Here is a 24,168-nt window from a genome sequence, read left to right as displayed (position 1 = left end):
TATCACTGATGCGGAAAGTATGTTTGTTTTGATGTCTTCTGCACGAATCACTATTTTCCATTAAAGCATTCATTGATCGTGTAAAGAGATTACACATCTGACTTGTGTGCTACAGTACGATAGAAAGCGTGTCTTGTATAGTTTTTATAAATCAATACAGGATTCACCGTCAACACAAGGCTGTTTTTCATTGATTTCCCTTTTGTTTCGGTGTATTATTTATATCATGATTTTTACGCATGTGCATCACTGACAAAGTTCATGGAGGTTTAGGACTATACTATTCATTTTCTGTTTTGTTAGAATGTAGATCGTGAGGAGAAAAGGGGGGAAATGGGGCAGAAACAGAGAGAGAGAGAGAGAGAGAGAGAGAGAGGGGAGGGAATGACAGAGAGGGGAGAGAGGGGGAGAGGGGGAGGTAGAGAGAGAGAGAGAGAGAGAGATAGGAGGGGGGGGGGTAATTAGTGAACCAGAGAAGGCGTAACGTGAATAAAAGAAAAATTGATCTGGAAAATTGTAGAGAGAAGAATAGAAGAAGGTATATGGAGAGTGTAAAAACATTCCATACGAATTTGCATGGGCATGTCAAATGCGCATACAAGAAATTACACATGTGTCTTTCACTTTCATAGATCTATAAAATCCTTGGCTAATCTCTGTCATTTCTCCTTTTCGTAATATAACTACTAATAATTTATGTTTTATGATAATTTTTGGTGATTTACCAGCTGGCATGGCTGAGGCGACATCAGGGGGTGGGCACAGGTTTTGATATTTTTTTAAAGCGCTATGTGAAATCAAAATCTATGACAATACCAGTTAAACATTATGCCTTTGTAAATTACCATCCAATGAGCATAATTTATGGCCACACATTTTACATGGAAATTCCAATTCAGTGACAGCCAAGATTTAAATATACTCGACTATCGAAACTTTTTGACCCTTCAAGTTAAAGTTTAAAAAAGTTAAAGACCATGGATTAGACAAAATGTCGAGGAAATTCTACCTTTTATATTAATTATCTTAATCATTTTCCATTATTCTTAACAAAATATAGCCAGCTAACGACAGAATACCTTTGACTCGTCCATATTCTCAATGCCGTTGAATATTGCGAGGAAGAGAATAGTTATCATCGTGGTTATACTCGTTCGAGTCCACGTGAATCATATAATAGACAGTAATCTCATGACACACTATATGATCGAGGAATAATTGAAACTGTCTACAAACATCATCAGATCGACGGGCTCAAAACGGGCTCAAGACAGCTTGGACAAGCCGAATTTAATTAGAAGCCGCGGCTAACTGTTAAGCTCTTGTTTTCGATGTACGTTTTTAAGAAAACATTAGCAACAACAAATTAGTTTCTTTCCTGTTCTTAGAAGTTATGTATGCATGGGTTTAGAGGACTTCTCTCACAGGGAAGGCGTATGAAATGTATTGTACAGATGAATATATGAAAGAAATTAAACTGCATATAAGTAGTAGGTGGAGGAGTATAGTAAAAGAAGCATGAGGAGAAGACTATAAAGAGAGAGAATAATAATGATATTTAATAATGAAATGATGATTATAATGATAATGACGATAGTGGAGAGGAGAGGATAACAACAATTTCGAATCGAAAAAAAAATGACTGAATAGGAAAATAATCACTCTTAAAACTTTTTTTCTCAATGAGCAGTCAGTCAAAATGCAAATTTATAATGTATTTGGTTTGGAAAGTTTTGCATGTTGTGTATCACGGTCTTTCAGGATCAGTCAAGTTCGTATACAACCGCTCGTGATAAAGATGAAAAGTATTTTAAAACAACAACAACATTGCTTTCTTTGTCACGTGAAAATGTTTACTAAAACATATATTATGTCAAATTATGACGCGAAATACCTTAGAACTCTGGATCAAAATACCTTTTCTCCTGTATGTATAGTCCAATAAATCTGTTCCTCTTTATGGTGCTTTTTCCATGTATGTGATATTCCTGCAAGACTTCATTTTTTATCAATACGATGATTCCGAAACTTCACAATACACAGTATACTTGCGCACTGCATGATTAACCTTTTACTATAACAGCAGTTTGTCATGCAGTGGCCCCGTGCCAAGTTATCCGTGTAATTAACAAGGCAAGGTCCTTGTTCAGGTTATGGAATTATTCATTTTAGGGACTACACAGTATGAATTTTGTCAGTTTCGAATGTTAAAACGCGAAAGAATGCGTAAACAAGAATATTATTTAAAAAAAAAAAAATCAGTTGAGGTCTTTTTCCTTATTTTCATACATGATGAGGTACAAACAGACAGACAGAAAGAAGAAGAATGACTAAAAGGGAGAGTAATTATAGTAATAGAAAGAGATCATTAATTAAATGTAGAGTTTTATTGCAGTTTATAAATATACAGATTATAATCGAGAATAATTAATGATGTATAGATGAGGACATAGGAATCATTGGAGATAGAGAAAGCTGGGTGATGAAAATAAGAGATAAAATAAGCCGGATAAATACAGCACGGGTAATAAATTTTTTAAAAAACAGTGTGTACAGGAGTGAAAAATAAGAGAGGGAAGAGACGGAAAATACAGAGGAGAAAGTATGAAAGTAGGTAATTACGGAAATAACAGAGAAAAAAACAGTATTCTCAACTTTCTTTTTTTTATAAACAATTTTATGCAAAGCATTGTGCTCACATTAACACTTTACAATATGATACAGAGAGCGAGATAGAGAGACAGAGTGAGAGGGAGAAAGAGAGAGAGAGAGTGAGAGAGAGAGTGAGAGAGAGAGAGAGAGAGAGAGAGAAAGAGAGAGAGAGAGAGTGAGAGAGAAAGGGGAGGAGAAGGGACAGAAAATAATGCCAATCAATATAATATACATTTACTGGATGCTTGTTCAGGCACTACACACACAAGCAGCTTCTAGCTGATAGCAGGCTTTTTTAACCGTGATTGAATAAATACAATACACAAATACAAAAATACTGCACACGATTGCTACAGCATTCCAAGTCAAACTTGACTCCCCCTAAAATATAAGCACCATAGTTATTAAACATGAAAAATTGATTCAAGTCATCTTTAAACAGCTGTTTTTATCATTACTACATTACTTGACCATGACTTTCAAAGGTAGAGGCTCTCCCCTTAATGCATGGAATTGCAAACAGTTGTTATACGAAAAGAGCGACAACTCCGATTTTGCCAATAATGATAATACAAATAACATAGAATACTAGTTTTATTTGTCTATCAAGACATCATCAACCGGTTTTAAATTTGTGTTAAAATCAACCTGTTAGTGTAATCATTCCACAGTGATATGATTCATGCATGTAGGGAGATTCTTCATCTTTCGTTTGAGGTAGCCGGGATTCAAATTCAAATGATTTTTGTCTTCTATTTTGATTATTTCGTCATTTGGTAATCTGATTGATTACGTAACAGTCGCCACGTCTATTTTTATTCATATTATATAAACTATGTTAAACCCCACAGCTCTAGCACAGATTAGTGATGTCATGATATATTCAAATAAAGATAACACTCTTTATTGATATGGAAACTGATTACATACATAAACCATTTTCTCATCTCAGTTGAAATTGGAGTTAGCGCTTTCTGCTAACCACAGTCTCATGACTAACGCGTGTAGAGTAATTGCTATTTTGAGGGGAGAAGGGGGGGGGGGTTCAATGGGGGAGCAGGGAAAGGTGAAGGCAAAAACTTGGCATAGACCGAGATAAAAATTGTAAAACTCAAATAATAGATTATATTCCACATGTCAACGTGGGGAACAATGAAAGTGCATCACGAATCATTGGCGTATCAAGAAATTGGTAGAATAGGGGGGGGGGGGGGGTGGGCAGAAAAATTATCTGGGCGGCACGCGTGCTATAGACCCAGGCGACGGGAAGAGAAAGTGGGAAGAGGGGAGGGGAGGGGGCAAAACAGGTGGGAATTGGAGTAAAGAATGATAAAGGGGAGGGAGGGAGGGGTGAAAGAGGGGCAATGTATTCGTTGGTTCAAACCACTATGCTGATTTTACCACTACATGGGTATGGAACCATAATATCGTAGAAGAATTTTAAATGGCTGCACATATTTTTGAGGTGGATTAAGAATGGATTTCTGATATCCTAGGATTATAAAAGCAAAGATTATAATCTTTTTTCAAATAATTATAATCTTGAAATGATGACACATCATAATCTAATTCGATATGCCACTGTGCAGGCCTCATAAATGACTTTGAACAACATAATGTTTGGAGCTTCTGTTTGGCATGGCACCATGGCATGACATCATTACAGTGAATTAATAAGACGTTATTATGGAAAAATTATCTTTGGTCGAGAGACTTGTCATAATATATATCCGTATTTCCACTTAGTTGATATTGTCGTAGTTGCTACTAAATGATCATGTAATTCAGCTTTACTAATTCAATATTTTTAAAGTTTAGCTATTCATAAATTGTGTATAATAATATATATTTAGCGATTCCTTAAGTAATAAATTAATTTACCAAGTTGATGCTCAGTTAATACTATTTTCCAACTCTTATATTATTTTACTTCTTGTAACGTACATCCCTTTCATACTTTGTTGTTGTTGTTACTGTTGTAATTATTTTGTTATCACTTTTTTTTGTTGCTGCTGTTGTTGTTATTATTATTGTTATTATTATTGGTGTTGTTGTTGTTGTTATGGATTAGACGGTCCTTGCGCGATCAATAAACCGAGTCATGGGTGCCTCTCTTTTCTGTATTTCCCATTTTGTGCTGCATTTATCCCCCCCCAAAAAAAAATCACTACTTATATTTCTGATTGTATTAATACTGTGAGCGTGGTGAACGACAAGAATAAGATTCAGATCCCACAACAGTCTTATTTCTGGAAAGCGAACCAATATATACGATCAAGAACAAATCACATCTCGGCAGATTTGTTCCTGTCCTTCCACGCGTCATTACAAGGTTTGTATTAGACGCCGAGCAATAATCTAAATTGGATAACGTCATTACATGCCACAAAAGACACGACCTAGATACATAATCAGGACTAAGGTCACATCGTTAAGAAAAATCTAGTTTATAAGATACCTCTTCAGAAGTGGAATTATGAGTACAAAATGCATTATGAGATTTAAACCGCTTCAGGTAGTACACACTGTATGAAATGCGTGTTATGGCTTTAGAAAAATGTGCGGGTTCGCTTTCAAGAGATTATGTTCGGCCTCATTTTTTAGTGGAACCGTATACAGGTATGAGTAATGTAGTTATTGTCAGCGTATTAAGTAGCTATGGCAAAGAAGTTATGACTTGTACACGACATAAAATAAACAAAAAGTACTGCTATCAGATGTTTTGTATTATCTTTTCATAGTGGTTTTTCGCAGCTGAAAGGCGGTTATTAATTTGTTACAAGTTATCGTAGATTTTAAGGTTATAACTATTATTATAAGAATGAATGTCTTTTGATTTTTATCATTATTATAATTATTAATGTTAATGCTATTATAACAATAACAACAATAATCATAACAATACGTAGCTGTATTAGTAGTAAGGGGAAGAGGAGTAGTAGTAGAAGTAGTAGTAGTAGGCTTAGGAGTAGTAGTAGTAGTAGTAGTAGTAGAAGTAGTAGTAGGCTTAGTAGTAGTAGTAGTAGTTGTAGTACAGATCAGTAGTAGAAGTAGTAGTAGTAGTAGTAGTAGTAGTAGTAGTAGTAGTATTGTTAATTATTATATGTTCTAAAGATGAAAGCATCTTTATATTTCCTATTTAATATGGTCCACTCCCCTTTATACAACGTTTATGCGTTGTTGTCCTGGGAAAAACTAATAACCCTAATCAAGATCTCAAAGCCCAAGAAAAGATGTTATCATCGAACAACTGCAAGCAGTTTATTAACGTGTCACAGTTAGTAGGTACAGCGAATAAAATAAATCAGCTCCTCGTCTAATAATGTTTGTCGGCAATCAGAGTGAGCCATCATCTTAGATCTAGGTCAAGACTATGACCTCGTCTTCCATTCAAAAATTACTACAAGTGCGGGCGATTGGTAAGGAAAGGCAGCGGTGAAATACGATTAAACTTGAACATGGAATAATGTGTTTCTATAGGAGTGGTGATGGGACGAGTTTCATTTTCATTTGGCAGCGGCGTAAACACTGAGATGAGGGGGGGGGTGGCATTTACACCTCCCTTATCATGCATACTATGATATGGTGGCAGGCGCGTACGCAGGGGGGGGGGGGGGTTTTGGGGGTTAAACCCCCCCCTTTGGAAATTTTTTTGTGTGTAAACCCCCCTAAAAAAAAAACCTAAAACCCCCCCCCCCCCCCCCCCCCCCCCCCCCCCCCTTTTGGATTTTTTTTTTTTTTTTTTTTTTTTTTTTTTTTTTTTAATTATTAAAAAAAAAAAAAAAAAAAATATTCCCATGGCCGACCTAAAAAAGGTGACCTTACCCCCCCCCAACGGAGCAAAATGTCAAATTTCCAAATTTCGAGACCAAAAAAAAAAAAAAAAGTGTCCTCTTACCCCCCCTCGCCTTGGTTTCGAACCCGGTCACCGGATTACGAGACCACTGCTCTACCGACTGAGCTATCGCGCCTCCATGTTCGAGATCTCATTGAATTCTCTGGTCCCCCTTCCTCCCTTCCCTTACCCTCCCCAACTCTCCCCATCCTTCGGTATCCACTACTCTCCTCTACACTCTCTTCCTCACCCCCCCCCCCCCCCGACAATCGTCTTCTAACTTCCCATTTGTTCCGAGCGCTTTGACAGTGTGAGCCAATCTCTCATTTTCATGGGCTTCCATATTATCCAATCATATGTCGCCCATAAAAAGAAATGTTACAACCCGAAGTGGTAGGTTAATTAAGCAACCAACAATTCTTGATCTTTAGTACAGTCTTTCTTTAGGTCAAGTATAGTTTTGATGGTTTGTTTGTTCTTTTGTTCATTTTTTTTTGGTTTTTTTTTGTTAGTATACTTTTTGTTTTGTTTGTCTTATTACATTATATTCCATTATGTTTTTGTTTGTCCAATGGACGATTATGGCGTATTTTGTTAGTCTGCATATATCTTAACAATCCAATCACAACTCACTTACATGTACAAAAATGAAACTTATAATTTCTTTTTTAGTTAAGACAATAATGTATTTAAACAAAAAAAATTGTAAAATTATTTTTTGTTTTTATCTTTCTTTTTCTTTGTGTTTGTATTTAGATTGTTCATGTGGTATTTTCCACTTTTCATGTATGCTTGCCATATTGTATAATATTGTATTTATGTTTAGCATAGGCTAGGTTTAGATCATTCCTATTTATCGTTATACTTTTATATTGTTGTTTTGTTGTATTCTGTATTCTTTGTATTATTAAGCTATGTTTGTATTCTTTATTATGTATCATTATCATGACATGTACATGTGTTGTACTCTCATACCCCAGAAGGGGGTCGAATGAGTCAATAAATTCTAAATTCTAAATTCTAAATTCTATCAGAAGTAAAAAATATTATTTTCTTTAACATTTAGTTTTAATCTAAAGATAATTGATAAAGTTGTGCATGACCCTATGTTTTGAGAGTTTTTAGTCACAAGAATAAATGTCTAGTTATAGTAGAAGTTGCCACATATTTATCCTTTAGTTTAAATGAACCTGAAGGGAACCTGCCTAAATTGACTCTCATTAAATCATTTCCCAAATAGAAAGTAGCAATACATATAAGGACATCCGGACAAAAACAATTTCCTAAAAATTTAAAATTAATGACAGTTTGTTGCAGGATATGATTCGAGTGTCGTTTAGTTCATGCATTGTTAATTCAACTCAATATTTCGCGCTACGTCCAAACACCCCTGATATTTTGCTGACACTGAAATATCTCAACTCTCGTCAAGTATGAATAATTAATGTTTGTTATTCAGTGATACTTAATACATCGACTCAACCAACGATACACGTGTAGTCACAATTGTGATATATATATAGCGCTCGCAATTTTTCATCATTTAGAGGTGGATAAGAACGGATTCAGTTTGGCTTAAAATGGGATAAAGGCTATTATATACTCAATTGGGAGATTTATTTTTCTTTTTGAGGCTGGGCGTACTAGATATTTGTGTACATGTCAACCAATTATTAGTGAGGGCAACTCAGAAGTGTACTCGTTTTTATTACACATGTTTTGCATATCGTCGACGAAGATTGACCAAGGAGGATATTACAAATCTCTTTGGATTGACTGCATATGTGGAGTGATTACCGTTGGTGGTGGTGGTGGTGGTGGTGGTGGTGATGATGATGGTGATGGTGATAGTGATGATGATGGTGATGACCTTGAGTAGGAGGAAGAGGAAGTGTCATATCAGTTAGCATTAGAATTGGAAGTAATATAGTAGTCGTGTAAAAAGAAGACTGTATTTTCATGTATCATGACTTCAGCCTTTTTCCATGGTTACCGATATCGGCCCTCTTATTGGATAGCTCGTTCAACACACTCGTTTTCCCTTTTCAGAAGTAGTACTGTATTTTCAATTTTTTTTTTTTTGATTTGACAGACTATGATTTTTCATGTATAAGCATTTATTTATTATGTTTACTTCTACAGATAAAGCAATTTCAACGGGTAAAATGAACATGAAATGATTAAGTATTTTATCATTATTATTATTACTATTATAGTTTTAAACGATTAAGGAAATGAATGAAAGAGTTGTTTTGTTTAGCAATTGATGATAATTAAGAATTATACTTTTGTATTGTATTTTGATTATTCTGAATGTGATGTCAAGTCAGAACGATGTAAATTGCATGATTTTGATTATGTACTACCTCTGGTATTGAGGAAATAAAACCCTTTATGAAAAATATTTAAAAAACACAAACCTAGTGGGGATCGATATTCTTTCTCCAGACTCATTACACCCTTATTCCCATTGCCATTACTCTTTGTATATAGAGTGTTTGTATTTACAAACATATTTACATTGAAGGGTTTGCAAACTTCTCACCAAATACCAAAAAAAAAGAAGCAAAATCCGAACATTTCAAAGCAACTTTATATCCGCTCGCTCGTATTAAAATGCAAATACACTATTTTCACCAAATAGCGAATTCGAGAGCGCGCCACAGTCCGTCCAGAAACACCAGTAACGTTGTACAATGTGCCTTTGCACTGTGCGTACAGGCCAATCTATAGGGGGAGGGAGGGTGTGAAAGGGGCAGGCGTGCTCCGTTCATTGACGGGAATAGGGATAATACTGCTTGTGATGAGGCAATAACGAGATTGAATTGTCAGTTATCGTTATTTTTATTAATGGAACATTTCCACCATGACCACTGCGTGACCTTTCCGAGGCACATCCGCAATTCATTCCATTTATTTCTTGTTTTGCATCGACGCGCGAGAGGTATCTAATCAGGAATATAATGAAATAGTTCCGACCGCTGCAGCGAACAACAGGAGGACGGAAAATAGAAATACATTGACCGAAACATGTAGAAAGAAAATACTAAGATATATGCATATATGTATCCACAGTCCACACAAATTATTAATTCACAGTGTTTATGAAAAAAGATATTCGCGATTTTGTTTTTGCTTCTCTTTTTCAATTCACATTTGAGGTCAGAAACAAATCTTATTGCCTCCTTCAACTAATTATTTGTATATATTTCATTATTAAATATGTAGAATTAATTTGAGCTTTGACACTGTATGATTAATATAGGCATAATTGAAAGTCGTGTGATATATTGAGCAAAATATTTCGTTTACGTTTCATGGGCTGATTCTTTAACTAGTCGATTTCATGAGTTTTCGAGTCTTTTTGTATAGTTTTGCTTTGTTTTGTTTCGTTTTGATTGTTCTTGTTTTGTTAAATTTTGTTTGTTTGTATGACTTTTTTGGCAAAGGAGCAAGTAATCATTACCATAATTATATTTGTTTTTCATGAATGAACCTGCATTCAATCAGCAGATGTACGAGATTTATTGTATTATTACCAACGCTCCTTCTCTCCCCTTTCATTTTCTTCTCTGCAAGTCAGTCTTTTCTATTTGTATTTGTTATTGATGTTGTATCTAAGTTGAGGGCTGCGGGCACGTCAAGCTACTTTGCTTTTTTCTGTACCCCTCCTGCATCTAATGTTTGTTAATTATGCATTCAATATATTTGTTTTAATTCGTTTATTATCTATATAAAATTATATACACTTAACATATTGTATCAAACCATATTATGTTCATGAAAATGTATGATGAAAAAAAAGAAAAAAGATGCAGAAACCAATAAATCAAATCAAATCAAATCAAAATATGTACATGATGTGGAACATCCGAACGGTCAAAGCTAAGTCCTCGGGGAATCCAGGCTTTTAATATGTGTGTGTGTGTGTTTTATTATTCTTATCGTGGTTGCTACTTGTTAGACAGTAGCAAGCAGGACAACCTTGTCTTATTTCAGCAAACCACGAGAAAAGCACCTCTTAATATGCCACGATTGTTCAAAGCAAATCGCTAATGCTGACTAAGTAACCACGTTGTCAACAATGTTTAATCATGCAATCGATATAGCATGATAAATGGGTTCTGATTTCATGGATGCATTTAATACAGGCCTTGTTTGTGACTTGGATTATGTGAGACATCCTAACTCAATGCTAAACTATCACACAGGAAAGTATCTTTCTTTCTTTCTTTCTTTTTTTCGAAAACACTTTTCGGGGTTCTTAGAGTCAAATACCTCTACGGTAAATGTTACGATGTCTCGATTTGAAATGCAATTCCATGATCTGCCTAGGTGTTTCATTTGAAACGGGAATGACTTAGAATACGTTACGAGGTATTCTTGTGCAACGGCACGTACCCGTAAGACACTTGCCTAACGGGACATTCACACGAGAAAACGTTTATACCAAAGAAAAACGAAGATGGAACGTTTATACCAGAGAATAACGAAGAGGGAACGTTTATACCAGAGAATATCGAAGAGGGAACGTTTATACCATAGAATATCGAAGAGGGAACGTTTATACCATAGAATAACGAAGAGGGAACGTTTATACCATAGAATATCGAAGAGGGAACGTTTATACCATAGAATAACGAAGATGGAACGTTTATACCATAGAATAACAAAGAGGGAATGTTTATACCATAGAATAACGAAGATGGAACGTTTATACCATAGAATAACAAAGAGGGAATGTTTATACCATAGAATAACGAAGATGGAACGTTTATACCATAGAATATCGAAGAGGGAACGTTTATACCATAGAATAACGAAGATGGAACGTTTATACCATAGAATATCGAAGAGGGAACGTTTATACCAGAGAATAACGAAGATGGAACGTTTATACCATAGAATATCGAAGAGGGAACGTTTATACCATAGAATAACGAAGATGGAACGTTTATACCATAGAATAACAAAGAGGGAATGTTTATACCATAGAATAACGAAGATGGAACGTTTATACCATAGAATAACAAAGAGGGAATGTTTATACCATAGAATAACAAAGAGGGAATGTTTATACCATAGAATAACGAAGATGGAACGTTTATACCATAGAATAACGAAGATGGAACGTTTATACCATAGAATATCGAAGAGGGAACGTTTATACCATAGAATATCGAAGAGGGAACGTTTATACCATAGAATAACGAAGATGGAACGTTTATACCATAGAATATCGAAGAGGGAACGTTTATACCATAGAATATCGAAGAGGGAACGTTTATACCACATAATAACGAAGAGGGAACGTTTATACCAGAGAATAACGAAGATGGGACGTTTATACACTAAACGAAAACAATTACACCAAAAACTGTTGAAACAATCGTACAGCAAAAGGGATGTACACAGGGAAAAGAACAACATTATGAAGGAACGTCATATAAATCCTATAAATAAATTAGTGTACATATTTCAGGTTCAGTTTCAGCCTCCGTCATGCCTCATACTCATAGCATTGCTCAAGCATACTAAAACACATTATCGGCCATTATCACCATCACCCTCGATAATAATCCGCCCAGTATTCGATGTTTCATCATACAACGTTTCCTTTCACGAAGTTTTGTTGTCTGATTTCCAGACGAGAATACATCCATATCGTATAGCTGTACGGTTTTCGTGCTGCTCTATGATCAATTTTGCTCGCCTAAAGGTGGGGCGGGGTCAATACAATACATTACTTATGTGTATAACTATACGCTTCCGAATTGACAGCCAGTAGTGACTTTATAATTCTAATACACGACCCTTTCAACAAATGAAACCAAGCAGCAAATCCAGCCAGTCATTGTGACCGGATTTGTGGATTGAAATATGACCTTTTGTGTGGCACTATTATGTTTATGCCAGAACCTAAATCAATTTGATGTATACAGTTCCTTCTACACACCAGCTAATGTGATTCTCACTTCATATGGTATTTCAGGAGATTTTTGCAGAAGTTTCTATTTTGTGTGTTTTCTTGCCTTGGCTCTTGGTGTTATTTTGCCCGTAAATTATAATCAACAGGTTTAAAAAATCATGTCGAAATTGCTTTGCATACATGAATATTGAACTTAAAAGCATACTGTAAAAGACAACGACATTTGATTTCTTGAACAGTCTCTTTTTCACATTAAAGTCCCCGTGCTCTGAGCGGATATCAGAGGCAGATACTGGCGCTGCACAAGGAGAAATCATCATCATGATCAATCTCTTGTCGGATTGGTTGCTACACAGAACACAATTGACTGATTTCTAGGCTACATATCGCGTTGGTTGGAAATCGAGCATTCCCTTTAAAGGTTTTACAAAGTTTTGGTAGGGGTCATTAATTTGGTTCAAATGAACATATTGGAAGCATATGCGATCCTACAATATTCAGTGATTGTTGTCCCGGTTGAAATCGAGTCTAAAGTTAGGAAATTGTAAATAATAAACTCTTTATGTTATATAGCTCCCTCTCAGGGTAAAGATATTAATAAAGCTATAGAACAATGTTTCTTGAATAAAATCGACCGATTAGCTATTCCCGTTATGAAATTATATATCACAACTACATATTCTGAGATTTTCGTGGTCGCAGCTGCCATTGTACGGCCGTAGGCGCTATTTGAAATTTATCAAATTTACCGGGAGCACCGGTAAATGTTTATATTCCAATATTTCTCAAAAGCATAAATGTTTTAGGGGTTAAATTTTCTAATGCTTATAATACATCCAGAGGGGCATCCAAATAAATCAAATTTGAGAAGAATCACTATCCGACCAATTTTCAAAATTTCCCAAAACTTTGAATTACTTTTAATAATTCTAGAACGGATACCTTTTTTTGCTCGGTTTAACTCTGGGAATGTCTCTGACGTAAACCTTTATTGGTTGGCAGTCATCTATATAATAAGCCATGAGAGCCTAACCTACTTCAGTGCAATGAATAGACATTAGACACATCCGAGTGGTACTCGAAATATCAAAATAACAAAGCAACGTTGATATCCATCCAATAACAAAGATGTCACTTTTATTATTATTATTATCATTAAAGGCATCATTTAACAATGTTAAATCTGAGATGCATGGCCCTCTACGTGTTATTAGTGTCTGTGATATGGTGTAATATTGAAGCCCTAAACAAAATTGCGCTACGAAATGCCCATGAATTGCCTCAAAAAATTAAAAATCTTTGAGTGACCGGTTTTACCATACTCATTCCCCCCCCCCCCCAATGAACTGTAGTGTTATGAAAACCGGTAGGAAAACGCAAAATCTGATTTCGATTTCCAATCATAAATATCTTGATAATCAGACAGGCGATCGGCTTGTAAAATTCATGGGGTTCCTGACTGACCTAAATGTTTATAATTAAAGTGCGGATTCATAGAAAATCACAAATATGGCAAATAGCGTATTACTAGAAACTAGTAAGCTAACAGATGGCCATCGTGCAAGTTTTAGTTCAACTACATATCGGGTGATTTATAAAAATACAAATAAAACAACCTCTATAGCATCTGGGATATGCGAGAGATTCGCCGGAAAAATAACGATGTTTTAATGCCGTCACAATATGAACCAACCCTGCCCAAGCAGACGACACCCCATCAAGAATGAACATAATTGCAATGCTTTTATTTCTCAAATTATAATGAGTTTAGTGTATATAAATGTGATGGAATTTTACATCATTCAAAAAGGGATATGACCCCCATTCTGAAAACTAAATTCTTTTGTTTGTAAATACACAGGATAGGGGGTAATGAACAATCAAAGAAACCACACTTTCAAATTAAAAAACCTCCGGAATGATAGCATGGACGTCATTTGTTCCCTCTTGAAACGCCGAACATGCCGCGGTGTATGCAGCTGAAAATACAATGGCGTCCTATTTTGTTTACAAGCGACAGATTCCTTCTCCATGCACGGGGTTTAGAGTGAGGCAATAGATTAAACATTTCGCCTGAGGGTATTGAATTAAGAGAAATAACTGAAGAAAAGATGACAAAACAGGCAGTGAAATTGTGTGAGATGTCATGGGACATCGTCTGCTTGTGCACATCATGTTCAACATGTGACGTCATATCTCAGCAGCGACCGGAGAGCTTTTCAGGTGCTATGTCGGGGATGTATCTAAGCGTCTTGTAATTGTTAATAATCATTACTTTGAATGTTGTCTAAGCATTGGCTTTTGATAACCTTGGCCAATCAAAGTGTCACCTTTGCAATAATGACATTAAAGTTAGTTTTTTAAATCAATGAATCTTCTCTTTAACATTGCAGCATGAGCTGAATCTAGGATTTAGTTTCAGAATCTGAGACGAAGTTACCCAATCCCTTGAAGTATTTGGCGTCACTTGTGCCTGAGAGGCGAACTGAATCACTGTAACCATCGGGTCTCTCCTCCCGGTATAACTGATTGGGGATGTGCAGGTGGACCATTACACTGGGGTACATTATATAAAAGCATATACAGTAGGCTTGCGGGTGCACCATGTGTGTGTGAGAGAGAGAGAGAGTGTTGAGGAGTCCTGAAAAGGACTCTGACTCGGTAATCTTTCTTGGGGGTGTGTAGTCCTGAAAAGGACTGTTTGTTATCTTTCTTAGCTTATAGTTCTAAGGAGAACTATAGCGCTTGGAGAGGATGAGTGGCTCGACGTTTCGAACAGGTTGACTATCGTCAGGAGCCTACTGTATATCTACATCACCATGCAAGCCGACACTTACAAGCAGCATAAATAAAAGCAGTAAATCGGAATGTATTTGAGGATGTGGTTATATTTCTTGATTTCAAATGTGCAAATGACATGATCTTGCTTATTAGATGTAGGAGAAAAAGCAACATAAAATGAAATGTTGTCAGGCCTTTTGCCAATTTGGAAATGTTTCCTGCTTGCTCAGATTACTTAAAACGTACTGAAAACAAAAGGATCTCGATCAGTTGCGGCAGCAGCAGTAGTAGCATCATCATCATCATCATCACCCACCACTACCATCTTCATCTTCATCGTCGTCACTATGATCCCCATAATCTATCACCCTCCTCATCATCATTATCAACATCACCATCATCATCATCATCTTCTTCGTCGTCGACCTCATCCTTATCATTATTATATTATCATTGTCATCACCCGTCGTTTTTTTTTCTAATTTACCTTACATCATAGCTCCTTAAGGGAGTGCCTATATGACGGGGAGGGGGCACCGGACATGGTGGAAGGAATGTGAGAGAAACAGAAGTTTACCATTTTCTTTTCATCATGTCATCGCTCTCATCTTCTTTATCTCCCTTTCAGCGCTCTGTTTTTGTTACTTTTTAACCATTTATTTGGGGCACGCGTGGAGTTCCCACTGCAACTACGCCAATGGTATTGCGTATTTCATTAAGCAAATGGGGAGATTTTCAGTCTTTGCATTGTAGACAATTTGATTTCTTATTAGATGTCTCTTTCAGATTCACATGTTGAACTCGACAAATATTACGCACACTGTTATAAAGAAAAACACGTACTTTTCAGATTGCATCATTCCTGTCGTTTTGTTACTCAATATGATAAACATGAATATTAGAATTGATAAGAGATATAACTCTCACGTCTTTCCTAAATTACCAATATGCATCTTATGGATCAAAATGCATTTAATTTACATAAAGAGTACAATTTGCAGTCACTTTCAATCTTGAGGGTTTTGTCGAATGGAAATTGTAATTTTTCCAAGAACCGCAGCGCCTAGCTAGATCCGCTTACAGTCGCCGGCTAGGTTTGACCACACTTCTATATTTTGCTTTACTATTGTTTTCATATGTTTTTTAAAGTTCGCTTGAGTTAGGTTATGATAAAAAAAAAACTACATTTATGAACTGTACATGGGTTTTGGGGCGCGTCGCATATGTCCTTTAAAAAAAAATCTCATTTTGTCTCTGTAGGAATGCTTGTTACATGGAGCTTGTTATGTCAACTTTTTTTAAAATCCCCCCTCCTGAACCAGTAAAACAAAGAATATACATTGGTCCATTTAATTACGTGATCATTGATTATCGCATATATTGCCCCCTTCTTTCTCTCTATTACTCTCTCTCTCTCTCTCTCTCTCTCTCTCTCTATAAATCTCTTCTCTATCCCCTCTGTCGGTCTGTGTGTGTGTCTCTCTCTCTCTATCTCTCTTTCTCTCTCTCTCTCTACTCCTTGGGTTGCATTGTCAGTTGTCATTACACTGTATAATATGTCGTATAATCTTTCGCTGATATGAAATAGGCCGGTAGCTACCTGTTTCGAAATAAGGGTCTTGTAGACCAAATTTTCCCAACGTTTTAGACAGTAAATGGCAATTATGGGCATGAGTCTTGACGGCCAGAAAACAAATATAAAGGTCAAAGGAAAAAAAGAAAGAAAGAAAAACCGAGACGTTGTAGATTCTAAATGGAAACCCTTCACGGTTGTGCGAAATTTGGTTAAAAAACGTTTTTGTCACATCTTTTAAAGGAAAGATCACGACGATGGGTTCGGATACAAACAACACCTTGACATCTAACCTCCCGTATGGACAGCAACATTCATTTTTTTATACCACGTTCAGAGTTTCGAGAATAAATTCGCGTCTGGTCACGGTCGCCATCGTGGGATTCAACGCACTTTTCTCCTTTTGGCCGTCATTTAAAATAGGAATAACACACAGGGGAGGGCATTATTAATGGGCTCAGCCCATCGCGTCGTGAGTGCCACGTCTTATTTCTACGCTTGCCATCAATGGAACATTTCGGCGACGTAAAGGAGCATGTGAAATGAATGTTAAATTGTTGGTGTGCGTCACGAATGACGAAAGTAAAAAGAAAGTTCCTTAGAGAGTAAGCACTCGAGAGAGGAAGAACACTTGGATTTCCAAATTTGCCCAATTATAAGCACATGGACCAACGTGACTTCAAACTAAAAAAGAAAAGAAAAGAAAGGTTATCATAATTTGTTCAAGTACCTGGGCACTTGCCAGTTGTACAAATACATCCGGTAGCTAGTATTAGCAGTCAAAGTAGTGGTAGTAGTAATCATCGTAATAGTTGTCGTCGTAGTAGTCGTAGCAGTAGTCGTAGTAGTAGTAATAGTAGTCGTATCAGTAGTCGTAGTAGTAGTATAGTAGTAGTAGAAGTATAGAAGTAGTAGTAGCAGCAGCAGTAGTATTAGTAGAAGTAGTAGTAGTAGTAGTAGCAGTAGCAGTAGCAGTAGCATTACTAGTAGTAATAGTAGTAGTAGTAGTCGTAGTAGTCGTATCACTAGTCATAGTAGTAGTAGTCGTAGTGGTAGCCGTAGCAGAAGTCATATTAGTATTAATAGTAGTAGTAGTAGTAGTAGTAGTAGTCGTCGTAATAGTAGTCATAGTAGTAGTCGTAGCAGTAGTCGTAGTAGAATTAACAGCAGAAGTAAAATTAGTTTTAGCAGTAGTAGTAGTAGTCGTCGTCGTAATAGTAGTCGTATTAGAAGTCGTAGTCGTCGTAGTAGTAGTAGTCGTCGTCGTAATTATTAGAAGTCGTATCAGAAATCGTAGTCGTAGTAGTAATAGTAGTAGTAGTAGTAGTAGTAGCCGTCGTCGTATTGACAGGTCTCACACAGAGAGTTATTTGTCAGACTGTGTACTTTAACAATTTAATCCTCAAGCCCAAATCTACATTGTCTTTACAAAACCACCTTCCCGAGGGTACCAACAAAGTACATGACCCTTGAACGAAACGTTTTTTTTTAGAAGAAAAGAGAATTTCTTCAATAAAAGAGGGTAAAATTGAACCTTTAATAGATGAGTAGATCATCCCGCCCCCCCCCCTCCCCCAAAAAAAAGAAATAAAGAAATAAATAAATAAAGAAAGAAATCCACATGCGACACTTGACGCATGTTGCCAGCCCTTATCCCCAGCTGTTTAACTAGGTTAATTACGCCATGCCATTATGTTCTAACATTAAGGATGTTTCGAGTCCTCTTTCTCATGCAATAATCTATATGTAAACAGGTCAATATAATGAATCAGCTTAAACATGTTGTTTTTAGTGTGTTTGTAGTTTATGTTCGAAGATAAATAGGCTAATTGAGAGGTTGCCATATGAATTGAGCTAAACATTGGCGTAGCCACCGTGGACCTATTCACGGGGCGGCACGGGGCGGCACGGGGCGCCTGTTATGGGCTCAAAACAGTCTCGATGGGAAATCACGAGCATATTGATTAGTTTTGTATTTGGTCGTCTTTTATTCATACAAATGTGAGTCATAATGCCCCCGTGCAACTATAACACTCCACTAAAATTCGTCTGTTAACCATCCCTTTACATCTCCCCTTCCATCAGCATTTGAATAGCATCAATGAGTTAGGTACACATTTTGAGGGTCGGTTAAACCAAGACGTTGCTTCTTGGTTAAACTATTGAAGCGGTATGACCCCGTAAAGAAAGCGTACTTGTAGTCAGAGAAAGTTATTCATGAGAGAGAGAGAGAGAGAGAGAGAGAGAGAGAGAGAGAGAGAGGGGAATAGGGCTACGGTAAGAGAGGGAGGGAGAGAGAGGGAGAGAGAGAGAGAGAGAGAGGAAGAGAGAGAAGGGGATGAAATAGAAAGAAAGAGAAATGGGACAGTTTTGTGTCATGCAAACTAGGTGTACATTTAACCACAAACAATCTGACATGCTCTTGTAAAATTGACTAAATGTTGAAATAGTTGTGATTTGAGGAAATAATACAATAACTGTAGCATTTGTACCATTTCGCTTGTTACACTCTATGGGTGTATCATTTACGAGTTTATACAATATTCAACATATCTTCATGGAGCAACACGTGCAAAAATGGTATTAGAAGGGATGAAAGGGTTTGGGAGCGTATACCCACACATTCCCTTAGGCCTTGCATCCATTAACATTATACAAATAAACAAGAAAGGACAATACTGGAAATGATAATGATTCCTGGAGGGTATTTTCTTATATGCCAAATCCGAATTGCGAGTTTGTTTGGATTTCGAAAGAGGTTCAAGGTATGGTATCTCTTACGTTTCATCGTTCCTTCTTCTAAAGGTTGCGTCCACGTTTTAATTTGACTATCGAAATATATTTTAATTTGTATTTAAAAAGTAAACAACTTGTTTTGTTTCATATAGAAACACAGTTGGGAAAATTCAAAAATGGTTGGGAGAAATTACTATTAGAGGGTGTCGCACAGTTACGCATTCAAAGAAAATCAATGATATCTTTGTGGTTCGAGAATTTGTTCAGGGTTTGTGCATGTTAGAGGGCTAGAAAAGTAAAATGAATATAATAAGTAACATTTCATACAAAAAATTGCGCATTTTTTTCATCAACCTTCAACAATGTTACCGAGTCACTTTAAAGCTCACAAAATGATAATTCTTATGAGATTCTCCATGTGGCAATTTTCCGAGGAAGAAGTCGACGTCGCACTGTCAGCGATGTTAGTTTTCTTCGTGATGAGAAGATTTCAAACGGTGCTGATTATCAGTAAATAATCAGATTGTTATAATTATGATAAAGTATAGCATCATTTACCTAACTACAATGTTCACTGCTAGATTCTTTATCAAGTTATAGTGGACCCACTTGTTTTGAAGCGCACGTGTTTTCATTGTTCACTTGAAATACTGAAATGTAGAGAATTATGTTGTCATGGCAAAAGCACACTCTTGTTATGAACGTCACCAAAACCTCTTTTCTTGCATACAGCGAGAGATCATAACTGTATGTTTACGATATAACAAAAAGTACATGCTTGCTTTAAAAACCCGAACCTTAAAAAAAAAACGCCTTTCAGAAGGGTTGGTATGGTATCACATTAATGAATCACCTCCTACTGCTCCTATGTAATCTAGAAGGGAAGAAGCCTTGGATGTGAAAACATTCATCGATCGCGCCTTGAGACTTCTGGCTGAGGCGTTAATGACTTTTCCCGGTGATCAATTATCTGTAGTTGTATGCTTTAGATTACGGAAAACACGATTTTTCTTCTTTTTTTCTTGTGAAATGCGTTCTTCAGAATAAGATGCTTCGAATGAGAGTGGTATTCGGTGCGTTTCCGTGACACAAATAATTATACTTAGCTGTATGTCATTGCATCATGGTCTACATAAATCAACATGTTGAAAACGTGAACATTTAGTGTGATGAACAGGTATATACATTTGATATATGAGATATGAATGTAAATGTGTGCTAGGCAGATAAGAGTATGTTTTTGAAGGAGGGAGAGACAAAGAAAGAATGGCAATGTTGAAGTAAATGGTATGTGTGAAGGTTAGTAGTCATATGTTTATACCTCCCCCCCCCCCCCCCAAATAAAAATGTAATAATAATTGTCCTATGCCTTTGTCCGAGTTTAACTCATGGCATTTTTATTATAAATAAATCTATTTTATTTTTGCGGCATAACTTTGATGAAAATTGAAAGTAAGATATTTATGAATATGTAAACGTATATTGTCATTTAATCCCCCAAATTCCATTATCACTACCATATGAATACGTCCTTATTCCGTAATCTACCACGACAAAAATCGCTGTTACCAGGAAATCATATCACATTGTTCCTTCCTTGTCATCGTCCAGTCCCTCTGTAATCATCTACAACCGCTGCGCCGACACCACTACCGCGGGTATGCACATCATCCTCAGACGCCTTACACATACGATAATCCGTTTGTCATCTTTATGATAGCCCATAAGTCCAGTTATATTATGAAGACGCACACCACACCTACACCCACACCACGTGCACCCGAACACGACTGCACTCACAAATACTTTCGATCATTACCACCACTGGCATCTCTACCACCACCAACATTACCACTACCACCATGCGCATACCATATCCTAACCCATGCCAAGACGCACAAGCTACGCATAATTCCCCTCTACCGCCAACATAGCCACCGCCCAAGACACACACCCAAACACGCACGCACCTTTCCCACACCCACATAATACCCCATACCAACCGACACACATTACAGTCCCATGGTTCACCCAGGTCCAGCTGCGGCAAGACTTTAGTAATGGAGTAATCAATTACCGCCTAGTCTCCTGTTGTTCCTTCTATCCCATTAGACCTGTCTCATATCCACACCTGCTACCTACATCTCTGCCCCTCTATGATCAATCAGCTCACTTGCTAATTTCAATCAATCGTAAGCCATTTGTCTTTACCCTCTACCAGCATTATCATGCCTTCAATTATTCGCTCCGTTGATTTGCGCGAAAATTATCATATCAGTCATCTGTTGTAAAGGTCGTTCTCAAAGATTTACATAATTTTGTCTTCAACCGAAATTGAGGGTAATACTGCAAATGATTCCATGTATGAAATCATTCAAAAATCGTGTCCAGGCTCCATAACATAAAATCCTTATTGTAGTATCTTTTTCCAATTGTATTTATATAATTATTATTGCAATTATGCATTTATGTCTTTTTAATGTATAATTCGATGATGTTGATGTATGTTCTCTTGTTTGTTTTTTTCTTCTTCCATCCAACCCATCACTGGACGTGCCTTTTCTTCTCTAATCCCTGCATGGGCTCAAACACGCCATCAAACAGGTGAGTTGATTATAGCATATCTATGTAAGAATTTCATAACTTGTGTGCCTATTTTTCTGACTCGTACTTCGGTTATGAAGAAACCATGCTCAATCGAAAGAAGAATATAAGACTTTCAACTTGAGATTTTATTTCAAAGAAATGTGGTTATGAAATGTCGGCATGTGTTTGCAGCAAACTTGATGTGCTGATCAGATGTTTTAAAATCGCTACGTCTAATTTTACTAAGATTTACATGATTCTGTGAAGTTTACCCCCCGGAAACTGTCCATGTACTCGCCATTATCTGATGTGAAGGTCCGGTCCTTTTGTACTTCTTGCTTCCATTTTGTTATCCTGGATAGGGAGAGGAAATTTCGATTAAATGCGTCATATTATGTTTGATCACGGCATGTGCCAAACCTTTATATTGAACGTGATAGAAGGGATATTAATATGTACAGTGCGTCCCAGAAAAAACGAAACCGAGAATTATGGATATTTTATCATAACTTAATCACAATTGTAATTAATAAATGACACATATTTGGAAAGCTTAGATCCTCTTCTTTCATTTGATGGAACTCATATGATGCATATTTCACGCGTGAGTGATTAAAGACAATTTGAAGAGAGGAAACCTAAAAGTTATTTGGCGGGCGGTATCACATTTCTAGAAAAGTTCAATTTCTGCTCTTTCATATGACACCTCAATCAGGAAAAATGAGGCGGAAATAACAAAGTTCTGTTTGTTTAAAGTAAGGCTTGCATTTCCATAATTTGATCAAACGAGTTCGTTTTCACTGGCTGCCTACCGTAGCAACGAACAGAGTTGACAAAGACTTAACTCCGTTTCGTTGACGATCAGCCATGCACAGAGAAGACGAAAGACATGTGGTTGACATGCAGAGGTGATTGGCTTACTGGTTTCCCATCTTCTCTGAGCATAAATAGAAAGGGCCTCAGACGAGAAAGCACTTTCAGAATCGATTTCACAGTCACATAGCAACCCGAGTCGAATTCAACAAATGGACATTTAGGTTAGGAGCACAAAGTAGAGTACCTGCGCGTGCTCCGTCTGTAAAAAGACTTAGAACATGATTCCCTTTCAACAACATGTTTGAGGAACGCTGCGATTCTTAAACATTTTTCGTCTCGCGAAATATCATGTTCTGATAACTATACCATGTATGATGAATCGTATGTTCGTGAGCAGATACGTGTATTGAGCAGTTCGGTAAGGTCATGACGGAGAAAAATCGATGATGGTGGAAAACAAAGTGCGTAATGTTAGCCCGCTAGATAAACTCTAGCTTTGATTTCAGTTCTGTTGATTTATTTTAATACATTCCTATATGCGCAAGTAGCGTGGGGCTGTATAACACGTGACTCCACGTAGTTTCACATAATCATCTACTGTTTTCATTTCTATTATCATAATAAAAAGAATGCCTACCCTTTTTAGCTTTGTAAAGTGAGAGATGGGCGGTGGGGGGGGGGGGGGGCAAGAGAGTGCTAGAAGGAGAAGGTAAAAGGGTTTAGTAGAGAATGATGGGTATAGGCCTAGACGAGAGAGAGAGAGAGAGAGAGAGAGGGGGGGGGGGAAATAAAACCCACGAGACTGACAGCCCAGCATTAAGAGGTCGTTCTCCCAGGTTCTATAAATTATACTACTACTAATAATGTTAATATATGAAATTTGTAAGGCGCCGATTCCACTTCAAATTAAATGCTCAAGGTGCACTTTTGAAACAAAAACTAAAAAAGAAGAAGGAGAAAACATAAATGTATCTGCATTTATAAAGAAAGGAATAGGATTACTAAAGAACATAAGGAAATGAAAGAACAATTAAATTTGTTCCGAATTAATCAGAAACGTTTTAAGACTATTTGTGAACACTTCAGCTGAGTTGCTTTTACGAAGCTCTCGAGGGAGATCATGCCACAGCGAAAGCCCTGCATAAGGAAAGGTGTTTTACCCTACTTATTGAGCTTACTTAAAGAAGAACAAGAAATCCGGAGTTTTGAGATCTGGACGGAATGTAATGATCTATCAAAGTAATATTGTAATATAGAGCA

Source organism: Strongylocentrotus purpuratus, unplaced genomic scaffold (assembly GCF_000002235.5).
Source record: "Strongylocentrotus purpuratus isolate Spur 01 unplaced genomic scaffold, Spur_5.0 spur5_scaffold_3, whole genome shotgun sequence".
In the NCBI taxonomy this organism is placed as follows: domain Eukaryota; kingdom Metazoa; phylum Echinodermata; class Echinoidea; order Camarodonta; family Strongylocentrotidae; genus Strongylocentrotus; species Strongylocentrotus purpuratus.
Note: the sequence above shows the minus strand (reverse complement) of the source record.